Source organism: Pecten maximus, chromosome 18 (genome assembly GCF_902652985.1).
Source record: "Pecten maximus chromosome 18, xPecMax1.1, whole genome shotgun sequence".
NCBI lineage: Eukaryota > Metazoa > Mollusca > Bivalvia > Pectinida > Pectinidae > Pecten > Pecten maximus.
The window spans coordinates 8,376,132-8,386,693 of record NC_047032.1 but is presented as its reverse complement, the minus strand read 5'-3'; the positions used below and the strand labels follow the sequence as shown (position 1 = coordinate 8,386,693).

Sequence of the window (10,562 nt, the reverse complement as noted above, 5' to 3'; positions counted from 1 at the left end):
CAGAAAATAAAAGCATTTAAAGCAGATATCCTGTGTTTTTGATTAGCCTATAATAATCCCACCTTTCGTTTAACAAGATTTTTGTCTTTGTGCAGATCTTCCTTCAGCTGCAAACTAAATAAAAAGTCATCGGACACAGATGTCAGGATCATCTCCAATGTTTTGTTTAAAAAAGATGTGCTTCATCTATCAAATCATCTATCAGATGGAAAAAGTTTTTTAGCAAATAATCTGGGCATTGTCCAAGGGAACTTCTTATCTAAAATTATGTTTTCAATATACCGTGTAAAGAAATGATTTTAAAAAAGGATTTTATTATTAATAACGGTATAATTATCTTTTATTTTTATTATTAGTATCCGTATAAAGTTGGTGAACTTAGTCCAATTTTATCTATTTGTGCTGATTATCTAGTGCTTAGTTTACTACTGCTACATGCTGAATCCACAGGCGCTTGCATAGAAAATGTGATTTTCATATTTTTTTTATATGACAGTGCTATGTGTAATCTGTTAAGTACAAGGTTGGCAACTCCGCTACGAGCGAAACGGCACAACACCACACTTCAATCGACTAAAAAACACATTTATTCAAACTGACACGGCGCATACTATATACTACCGCCATCTAGAAACATTTATCTTTAACCTACCGTGTCACTCAATACGAATTGTTACATGCAAAACACAATAATCCGTGAAAACATTGCCGAATTTCCCCAATAAAACACCATTTTTCAAACTGCTCCCTCAGCCTGTCCAGATTCTTCATTTACATACGGGGTTGAAAGGTCATGCGATTATATAATCGACTGTCACCAGGTGCATTTTTGGGGGTCTTCTCGGCATACTTTATTTTACAAGTGCATGTACAGGACGTCGTTTGCTAGATCACGGACTAATTAGATAGTATGTGTTAATGCCAGTGATGAGATCGTCCCTTTCTTTTCTTCAACTGCATCATTTCGGTAGTTGTTGAACTTCGTTTTGAAATCGAAAGATGGCATGTAACGCAGGCGCGGATCCAGGAAAGGGGGGGGGGGGGGGGGGGGGGGGGGTCCAGTAATATAGTGATAATGCGAGCGCCGTAGCCGCGAGCCGATTTTTTTTTCTCTCCATTTTTAAGGCTATAAAAAGAATGTCCTACTCCGAAAAGGGAAGGGGGTGTGGGGTTCCTGACCCCAGGATCCCCCTCCCTTGATCCGCTAGTGTAACAACGGGGCCCGGGCATTATACGTATACCATGAACTAGCAGTATCAGTTGAAATTTTTCGAAGTTAAAATTTAGATGGGGTATTAGCTGATAGTTGTTTGATATTTTGTTTTCAAATTGAACTTGCCATCTATTTAGGATTATGCCTATCTTCAATTACAAAAATAACTAGTTAGAAATACAGAGACCACATACATAACCGGTAAGAATAAGAGGTTTAATTTTCTAGGCATTGTTGATTATTGACTGGGTTTTTTTAATCTGCAGTTTGCAACCGTCGGTTCATTATATATTATTTGCTATGAGAGATTTTTTTTTGGGGGGGGGGAGCTAAATTCTGGCGTTGACACAAAATAACTACTAGAAATACCCCTAAAGTATTCTCTTTTCTTTCTCATTTCAATTCAGTTTCTTAATATTATCAAAGTAGCGCGCGTTGGATGCTTACACACTTAATTAATGCGTTAAACTCTTTGACATTGCATGTTTGTGGTGAGTGCGTATGTGTGTTTTGGGAGGCTGCGGTATGTTCGTGTTAAGTCTCCTTGTGATAGGCCGGAACTTTTACCGATTTATAGTGCTACCTCGCTGAAGCATACTGCCGAAGACACCCAGCAGCATACCCCACCCGGTCACATTATACTGACAACGGGCGAACCAGTCGTCCCACTCCGTGTATGCTGAGCGCTAAGCAGGAGCAGCAACTACCATTTTTAAAGACTCTGGTATGTCTCGGCCAGGGGACAGAACCCAAAGCCTTCCTCACAGGGGCGAACGCTCAACTAAAGGCCAAAAGTGAGGCAGTGTCAAGGGAGACGTTAGGAAGAAGAAAGTTGTGAAGAAAGAAGAGAAAAGATCAGATCCCAAATTTAGTCGCCTCTTACGATCATGCAATGGGGGCAGCAGGTACAATTCTTACGCCCTACCTGCAGGGCAGCATAAATCTATAGGCAAGTCCCGAGTCTTGTATATATGTACTCATAAAATTTTGAGTGAACTCGAATAATTTCTGGGAAACATTAAATCTAACATTGTGGAAAATGAAAATAAATTGATGATTGATCATCGATCACAACGTACAAATCGTTTGGCAGGTCTGAAGTATGATCTTCGTATTTGACGACGAAATGTTATTTGTAAAATTTGTGGAAATAAATGAACAAGTCTGAAGTAAGCAATGTTGTTACACATGTATACGTTCCAGTAACCTGATGACAGTCTTATTCGTGATTCACTTTTCTTTTTGTTCGTCCTGATTTCAGTAAACCGATAAAAGTTAATCAATAAATAAGCATTTTGTTCTACCTTTGTGACAAAAGTATGCTGATCCATTTCCATTGATTGATTGATTTATTTATTTATTTTAATTTTTCAAGTATAAAATGTCTAGGCCTACATGTACTACGTGAATGTGATTGCAGAATAGGCATTCTTGACTTCGTTTGCTTTTCCTGTGTACTGTCATATACGCTGCATGGTACTATCACGTTCAAAATAATAAATAATTTATGATTATAAATCATCGTTCATTCGACGAAACTCTTCAAATAATAGTAAATTAGACGAAACTCTTCAACGAGCCGAAGCGTTTTCCGGACAAAATGCATGCGGAGATGACCCCAAAAAGTGCACATGACGACAGACGATTATATAAACGCATGACCTTTCGAACCCGTATGTAAATGAAGAATCTGGACAGGCTGAGGGAGCAGTTTGAAAAATGGCGTTCTGAGCGAGGAATTCGGCGATGTTCCTTACGGATTATTGTGTTTTGGATGTTACAATTCATATTGAGTGACACGGTATGTTAAAGATGTATGTTCCTAATGACGGTGGCATATAGTGTGCACCGTGTCAGTTTGAATAAATGTGTTTTTTAGTCGATTGAAGTGAGATGGTGTGCCATTTCGCTGGTGACGGAGTTTCGGGCCTTCCGTATTACATAGTACACATACCACTGATATCAGTTTTTTTTAATTCTCATTTTCTATGCAAGCGCCTGTGGCTGAATCGGCTGAAGAGCTACACAATATTTGAAATAGATTATTTGTTTATGCTAATTCAAGGAAACTGTTAGTAAGAACTGATAAAACTAATATTAGTTTTTCTTAAAAATGGAGACCAAATAAGAAGTGAGAAGGAAAGATTTTTTGATTGAATCAAATTAGAAGTTATGGAACAGGGTTACTCATCTTAGAGTGGTGTACAAACGCAACTATCAGGGCAAGGTCTAAAAAGCATGTTTGCACTACTTCCAAAGTGTACAAATATGAATTTAAACTGTCCTACTTTAATCAAGCTGTTTGACACTTATGTTAACAGTTTATTGTGTTATGCATCTGCAGTATGGGGATCATGCTACTTGAAGATACTGAGAAAGTTCAATTTGGAGTTATGCCAAACAATTTTCGTGTTAAGAGATCCACATGTATTTTTAATTGCGTAGATGTCCAATTGTTTATATCAAGCATTATGATTTGCTAAGTACAAGTTGAAACTACACTGTATCAAACACTAAGAATTGTCGCCATCAATCTGCCTATGAGGAACTAATATATGCCATGACATGTACACTGTACAGCCATTTAATTGATGTTTATTATAAATGTAGAGTATTGACAAAATGTTGACAAAATGGTAGTTGCTACTCCTGCTTAGCACTCAGAATATTTGGAGTGAGACGACTGGTTCGCCCGTTGTCAGTATAATGTGACCGGGTGGGGTGTCCTGCTGGGTGTCTTCGGCAGTATGCTTCAGTGAGGTAGCACTATAAATCGGCAAAAGTTCCGGCCTATCACAAGGAGACTTAACACGAGCATACCGCAGCCTCCCAAAACACCCATACGCACTCACCACACGCATACTTAATGTAAATAGGACGTTAAACAAAATAAACCGAACCTAACCAAATATTGATATAACTAGAGTATTGATATGTATACTGTATAGACATTTAGTCGATGGCTATTAATATAACTCCACCTTTCTTATGTATATATATCTCAAAGAGTCAGACTTGCTTTGATTAGGATACGTTCGTCAACACAAACGCTACATATCTGGTGATATAGAAGATGAATTTCAAGTTTTAACAACAAAACCCACAACTAGCTTAACACGTTTAATGTTGATTAGTTGGTATATATTTTATGATGTTATTCAAACTAAGAATCATATTATGTATAATTAGGCTTTTGTCGATTCTCTATATAACATTGGTTCCATTCTACTTGGCTCTAGTACAGTGCACATGTCAGCCAATGTTGAGCTGTAAAGCTTCAAGTTAATAATGAATTGAGTTGCTTTGATATTGTGGTGTTGTGTTTTCAATTTGTACAAGTCTTAAAATTATCAAATTCCTACATATCAGAGAAAATTATTGTTTTCATTATCTTTACATTCTGATTATCTTGATTCTTTAAATGAACACAATATTTCTTGTTATATCAAAAATGTAAACTATGCCTAAACTGACTTCCGCTAAAACTTATGGAAAAGATTTCTATGCTTTTGGTATTCTTTCTTCGGCGGAAAAATGAAAAATTGTTCTCTATACTTATTTTATAATGATACAGAACATTTGAAGCTTACCTCTATTTTAAGAGTAAGCGTAATCTTTCCCTTTTGCATTATTTTTTCAATGTTGGTGATATACAAAATTCATCTTTTTTAATACATGACATGATTCTAACTATTACATTGTATGTGTACAATTTGAGTTAAATGTATGCATTGTAGAAATTTACCAAAATAAATCAATATTTATAAGCCATGTGACAAATCAAATTGTATATCATTTGTCCTCATAAATGTTGTTACATGTTTCTACTCTTTTGAATTAACTAAATATAATGTTTGATTATTATTTTCATGATATAATTTGATTTTGTGTTGTTTATTTGACTCTTTTTGACTGGAGATGAACATATACTTATATGCATGAATTTATTTGATGAAAGATGCAACAAAAGACACAAATGAGGAAAACACTCCATAAACCATCTCCTTTTAATTAATCTTTATGATAAGCATGATTGAAATAACTTGTGGTTGTTTTACATTTACAAAAAAAACTAAAGTGTAAATGGTTTAATTCAAACTGAAGAAATTGTTCCAATGACGCAATGGTGTCTAGTTACATCTGTAAATATTTTCACACAAATTCTTGATTACATAGCATTATAGCATTATACCTACACAATAAGAGGATGAAATATGTCGCATCAAAACGTAATAGTTTTCTATTTTTTTAGTTCAGCATTGATTTCTTCTAGAATACCGACTCCTTAAGTTGATAGGTGTCCAGTTACATCATGGATGTATGAAAAGAAAAACGCCCATTTCTCTACTAAACGGTATCAATACTATGGGGTTGTGTTTTGTCAAAACCACGCGTAGCCATGCACAAATGTTTGTATTAAATGATTAGATTGAAGTTTATTCTAAGTTTATTTTTTTAATTCAAAGGTGGTGAGATGTAACAAATATTGAAGGACTCAAAAAATCTGCTCATGTTACATATAAAACTTACCCTACAGATCCTGCAGGGGTTTACAGAATTTCTTTGGTTCTAAATTATCCAATCATATGATGGGGAGTTATATCACTCAGTACCTACTTGCAAGTAAAGCTCTACCGGTTCCCTAGTTCTTCAACCTGTACCTTTAATACTATGACCAATAAAAATGTCCGTAGATGCCAGGTGACTAAAAGTACTCGCATTCCACAAATTTCTTACATACTGTACGGTAACACAACATTAAGGGTCTTTACACCACTATCTTTCATCACACAACTATGCTATCACACAACCATTTTAGGTTCCTTACATCAAGACCTTCCATAATACCAACATCCATAATATAATTCTTACACAATATAAATATATATCAACCTGTTACACTTTTCATATCAGACGGACGTCAAAAATATCGATAAAATAAATTGATAGAACAGGGGTCTTCTCTCCTCTCCGTCCATCTTCGCTATGGTAAGCATAGCTGCTAAACAGTGCTAGGTTAGGACTTATTCGAATCTTTGAAAATTAATTACAGTATCAGTTAGACAGACGACCCTTCCTTCCTTCCTTCCTTCCTTCCTTCCTTCCTTCCTTCCTTCCTTACACTCCATACTTTACCCATTCTGCACAATTTCCTATGTTTTCTCGTCAGCCGAAGGCTAAAAAGCCTAAAATACGTTGATTGAAAAAATAAATCGTGAACTTTAACTCTCACATCTCTCGACATCAGATTATATTCATCCACCTGTCTAGTTTATGAAAGATACATTTTTTCCCAGGAGTTAGCCCTCCACCTCTAGGTGGCGAGTTCGAAACCCAAGTGGGGCAGTTGCCTTGCACTGACCGTAGGCCGGTGTTTTTTCTCCGGTTACTCCGGCTTTCCTCCACCTCCAAAACCAGGCACGTTCCTCAAATGACCCTGGCTGTTAATAGGACGTTAAACAAAAACAAACAAACAAACAAATTCTGAGGAGTTATACTCCCTACCATTGATTGTAAGATATTTGGCAATATTCTTACAATAAAGATGTAGCAACGTAACCGATTTCCATAACATTTTAAATAATATAAATAATTAGTTATATTTTGACCAAGCTTTAAATAATTAATAAGGTAAATGAGATATTACAAGATATTTGGGAATTTAATCTTGTAAAAGAGAAATTGATATTTGGTTAATTTCCATAACTGTTAATACAAGAGTCTAGTACGTATTTTCCCTTATACTCATTACAAGATCTTTGGGTTGAAATATTGTAATAGTGAAATTGATGCCTTGATCGATTTCCATAAATAGCTATATGTAATTCTTATTATTGATACAATAGTCTATTATCCTTTTGTATATCTATTACAAGATAATTAGAGTTTAATCTTGTAATGGTGAAATTGATGCCTTGATCAATTTCCATAACTAACTGTTGTCTATTTCTAAGGTTATTGATACTTGTTATTATAAGAGTCTAGTATCTTCTTATATAATAAAGTCAAACCTGGATGATTTGAACTTCGTTGATTCGAATTTCTCGCTGTATCGAACTTATGTATGATTCGAATTTTTACAAATCGAAGTTTTCGATGTAACGAACTTTTCCATAGACCGATATAGCTATGGTGTTATAGCTAGGTAATTGACATATCATGATTCGAAATTACAAGATATTTATAGTTTAATCTTATAATAGCGAAACTGATGCCTTGATTAAATTCCATATATATTTATAAGTGACTTAAAAGCTAATTGTTACTCTACTAAAAGAGCTGTAGTATTTAATATTTATTAGTTTCAAGATTAAAGAGTACTCATTACTGTTTAATTACATACGTAAACTGGAGGTTGTTTTACTCGAGTATTAAACTGATTTTAATGAAATATAGATATACAAGTTGTTGAATTATAAACTTTATTTTGTTATTAAAATGTTGATGTTACAATAACTAAAAATACAAATCATTTACAATAATAGAGATCTATAAACAGTTTGGCTGTGAAATTGTGTACAATTATACGTCTACGCTACTAGACTATTTACAGTAATTGTTACATCATTACATCATCTAATTATTCGTTAATTAGAAGCACAGGCGCTTGCATAGAAAATGAGAATTTAACAATTAATATCTGTGGTATGTGTACTGTGTGAAAGTGTACAGAGTCCATATAGCCTACCACTGTCATATTAAAAAAATGAAAATAACATTTCCTATGCAAGCGCCTGTGATTAGAAGAGAGTGAGAGACCATTGTGACTATTTATTTGCTGTACCTGAATTATATATATTGGACTTGTATTGAGGCGTTGAGTTCTTCTGTCAATTAATTTGCTAACCTGATGATCTGAGATGAGGAACCATCAAGTAGATACGATCGAGGCAAAATATTTGTTTCAATAAATTTATAGGGCAATATTTAATTTAGTGATATTCTAGTTTTGTTTGGACACCGTTACCATATTTTCTTGTGTGGCAGTACATATGGAGTTATAAGGCTTAAGTAGTAATATATTGTAATTTTATGGAATTTTCCTCATAATATAGAGGTGGTCTGGCATGAGGCCACATCCACTGCGAGTCTATATCTAATTGCTGGTAGCAGGAATGATAACTCCGGTGGATTTGTCTTTTAGAGTGGCCTCCCTTGAACACATGCACCTGTAAACATGGCGTCATAGACAGAAACATGTCGAGAATCACCCCGGGTCAGCTTTCCTGCATCATTCAAGACTGAAATAAAACTTCGTGCTTGACAAAGGCATCAAACACAACATGTAAGTATCGCCTAATGTTCAAACAAAGCATGACATATAATGCATATGCATGTTCAAATCCTATCAACTCTTGGCATTCTTTCTCTGCAACTGAAATTTGTTAACTGTTCCGATTCCTGGTCAGTATCAAGGTCATAATACATGAAGCCATGTGAAGTGTCATGCTACTGACCATAAACGAACGGTTTGCTTGTAGAGTTGCCACATTTACTGTCAATATAAATACACTGGCACACCACCTTGCCATGATCAGCGACCCATGGAAACGAGTGCAGTCAAGTTTACGTGCTGGGTACGTAGCCCGAGTTTCCTCTGACAGGGTGTCAAGGCCTAGGCCAGAAATTCGGACTGGGAGTACCAATTTCAATATTTATGTCACGAGCATTCTGTGCAGATTAGGGTCTATACAGACAAAATAAAACACCTAGATGGGACTAAATGGGTGTTATGAGATATGTAAGGTAGTAGCCCGAGTTTCCTCTGGCCCTGTCACCATGTCTGGTGTAGGGCCAGAGCGCACTACTATATATATGAAAACGTGGAATTATCCGACACCGTTTGTTGTCGCTAAGAATTTGGTTCAAATACAATAAAATAGGGTGTGACATAACACCTACCTTACATATATGGATAAATGAGATATTTATTTACCCCAAAACACCCATTTAGTCCCACTTAGGTGTTTTATTTCGTCCGTATAGACCCTCGCTGTACCCTAGTCAAAATTTCATACTTGACTTGGTGCCATATTGCTAACTATGTAGGTCGCGGTCGAACTAATTACCCTAATCAGTGCGCGATGGAGTGAAAAGAAAAAAATACAACATTTATTTATATATATATTTTTACCGCTTATAATTTATAAATAATGATTTTTTGAATTGAATGTACACACAGGTTTTGGGAAATAATAAGCTTAGTTTTCTTATTTTAAACAATGTAAGAAGAAAAGACAATAAATGATATGTGGTCTTTTTTCGGTCCATTGCGTTCCGATCCGGGTGGTTAGTGGTACTGTCACTTACAAAATGGCGGGTCAACAGTATGAAATTTTGACTAGCGTAAAGCGAGGGTCTATACGGACGGAATAAAACACCTAGATGGGACTAAATGGGTGTTCTGGGTTACATAAATATCTCATTTATCCATATATGTAAGGTAGGACATGTCACACATGGCCTTCAACTACATGAACACAGGTATTGTATATTGGTTATAAATGGTATATGTTTAACACCAATTCTTGAGTTTATCAGAGCTACATGCAGTAAAACTTTATTTAGTAAAACGTCTAGCAAGCTGAGGTTAGGGAACAATCTGCTTTCCTGTTTCAATATGTACTAAAAGGGCACTTGTAAGTCATTCTTTGTCATAGATATCTGACAAAGTGTGCTGGTAACTGGCCTTGTATTATTGACTTAGAGGTATTGCCAATAAATTTACACTGACTGGTACCTGGTATGCATTGTCAGAGCTACGAACATAATGGGACATATATAGAGAATACATGGTAAGTGTCTTAAAATATAAGCTGTATTTTGGCAAGGGTAAAGAAAGACAAAAGTGGCGAGTCTTGGCGGGCCACTTTTGTCTTTCTGTGCTGATCAGCCAAAAATACAGCTTATGTTTTAAAACACTGACCAAGTGTTTTGTTTATCCTGCAACTGTGCAGTCATCAAAAATAATCATTTTGAAGTGAAATGGTATCAACAATAATCCAAATATGTTCGCCTTTTAAACGTTGATTTACTTGGAAGTAGGCTAATCGAATCGACGCACATGCTAAGATTCCAAAAAACAGCTGTTTTCCGTCACTGCCGTTATACAGCCAAAATGAATATGGTGGGTGTATTCCGACAATGCAGTGGCGCAGTTGCAGGATAAATGAAATATATGCCTCTTGTGCTGGTATTCCACTCTCTGTGTGTTGGTAGCTATATGCCAGGGGAAAGCATTAATTATATATATTATTATATACATTTAGTTATTCATAATTACATACAAAATTTTGATTACTATTCATGCATTATATATTTTCTCAAACATGAGTTCTTTTTCATAGAC

General features: G+C 35.4%; 1 protein-coding gene across 1 annotated transcript in view; it reads left to right on the top strand.

The window, feature by feature from the left end:
* The first annotated feature begins 8,372 nt into the window (after nt 1-8,372).
* Nucleotides 8,373-10,562, top strand: part of LOC117316511 (solute carrier family 25 member 51-like) — a 10,725-nt gene continuing 8,535 nt past the window's right edge. Inside the window, exon 1 of the mRNA XM_033871129.1 lies at nt 8,373-8,498. The gene's annotated coding sequence lies outside the window, so the exon portion shown is untranslated. The remainder of the gene's footprint in view (nt 8,499-10,562) is intronic.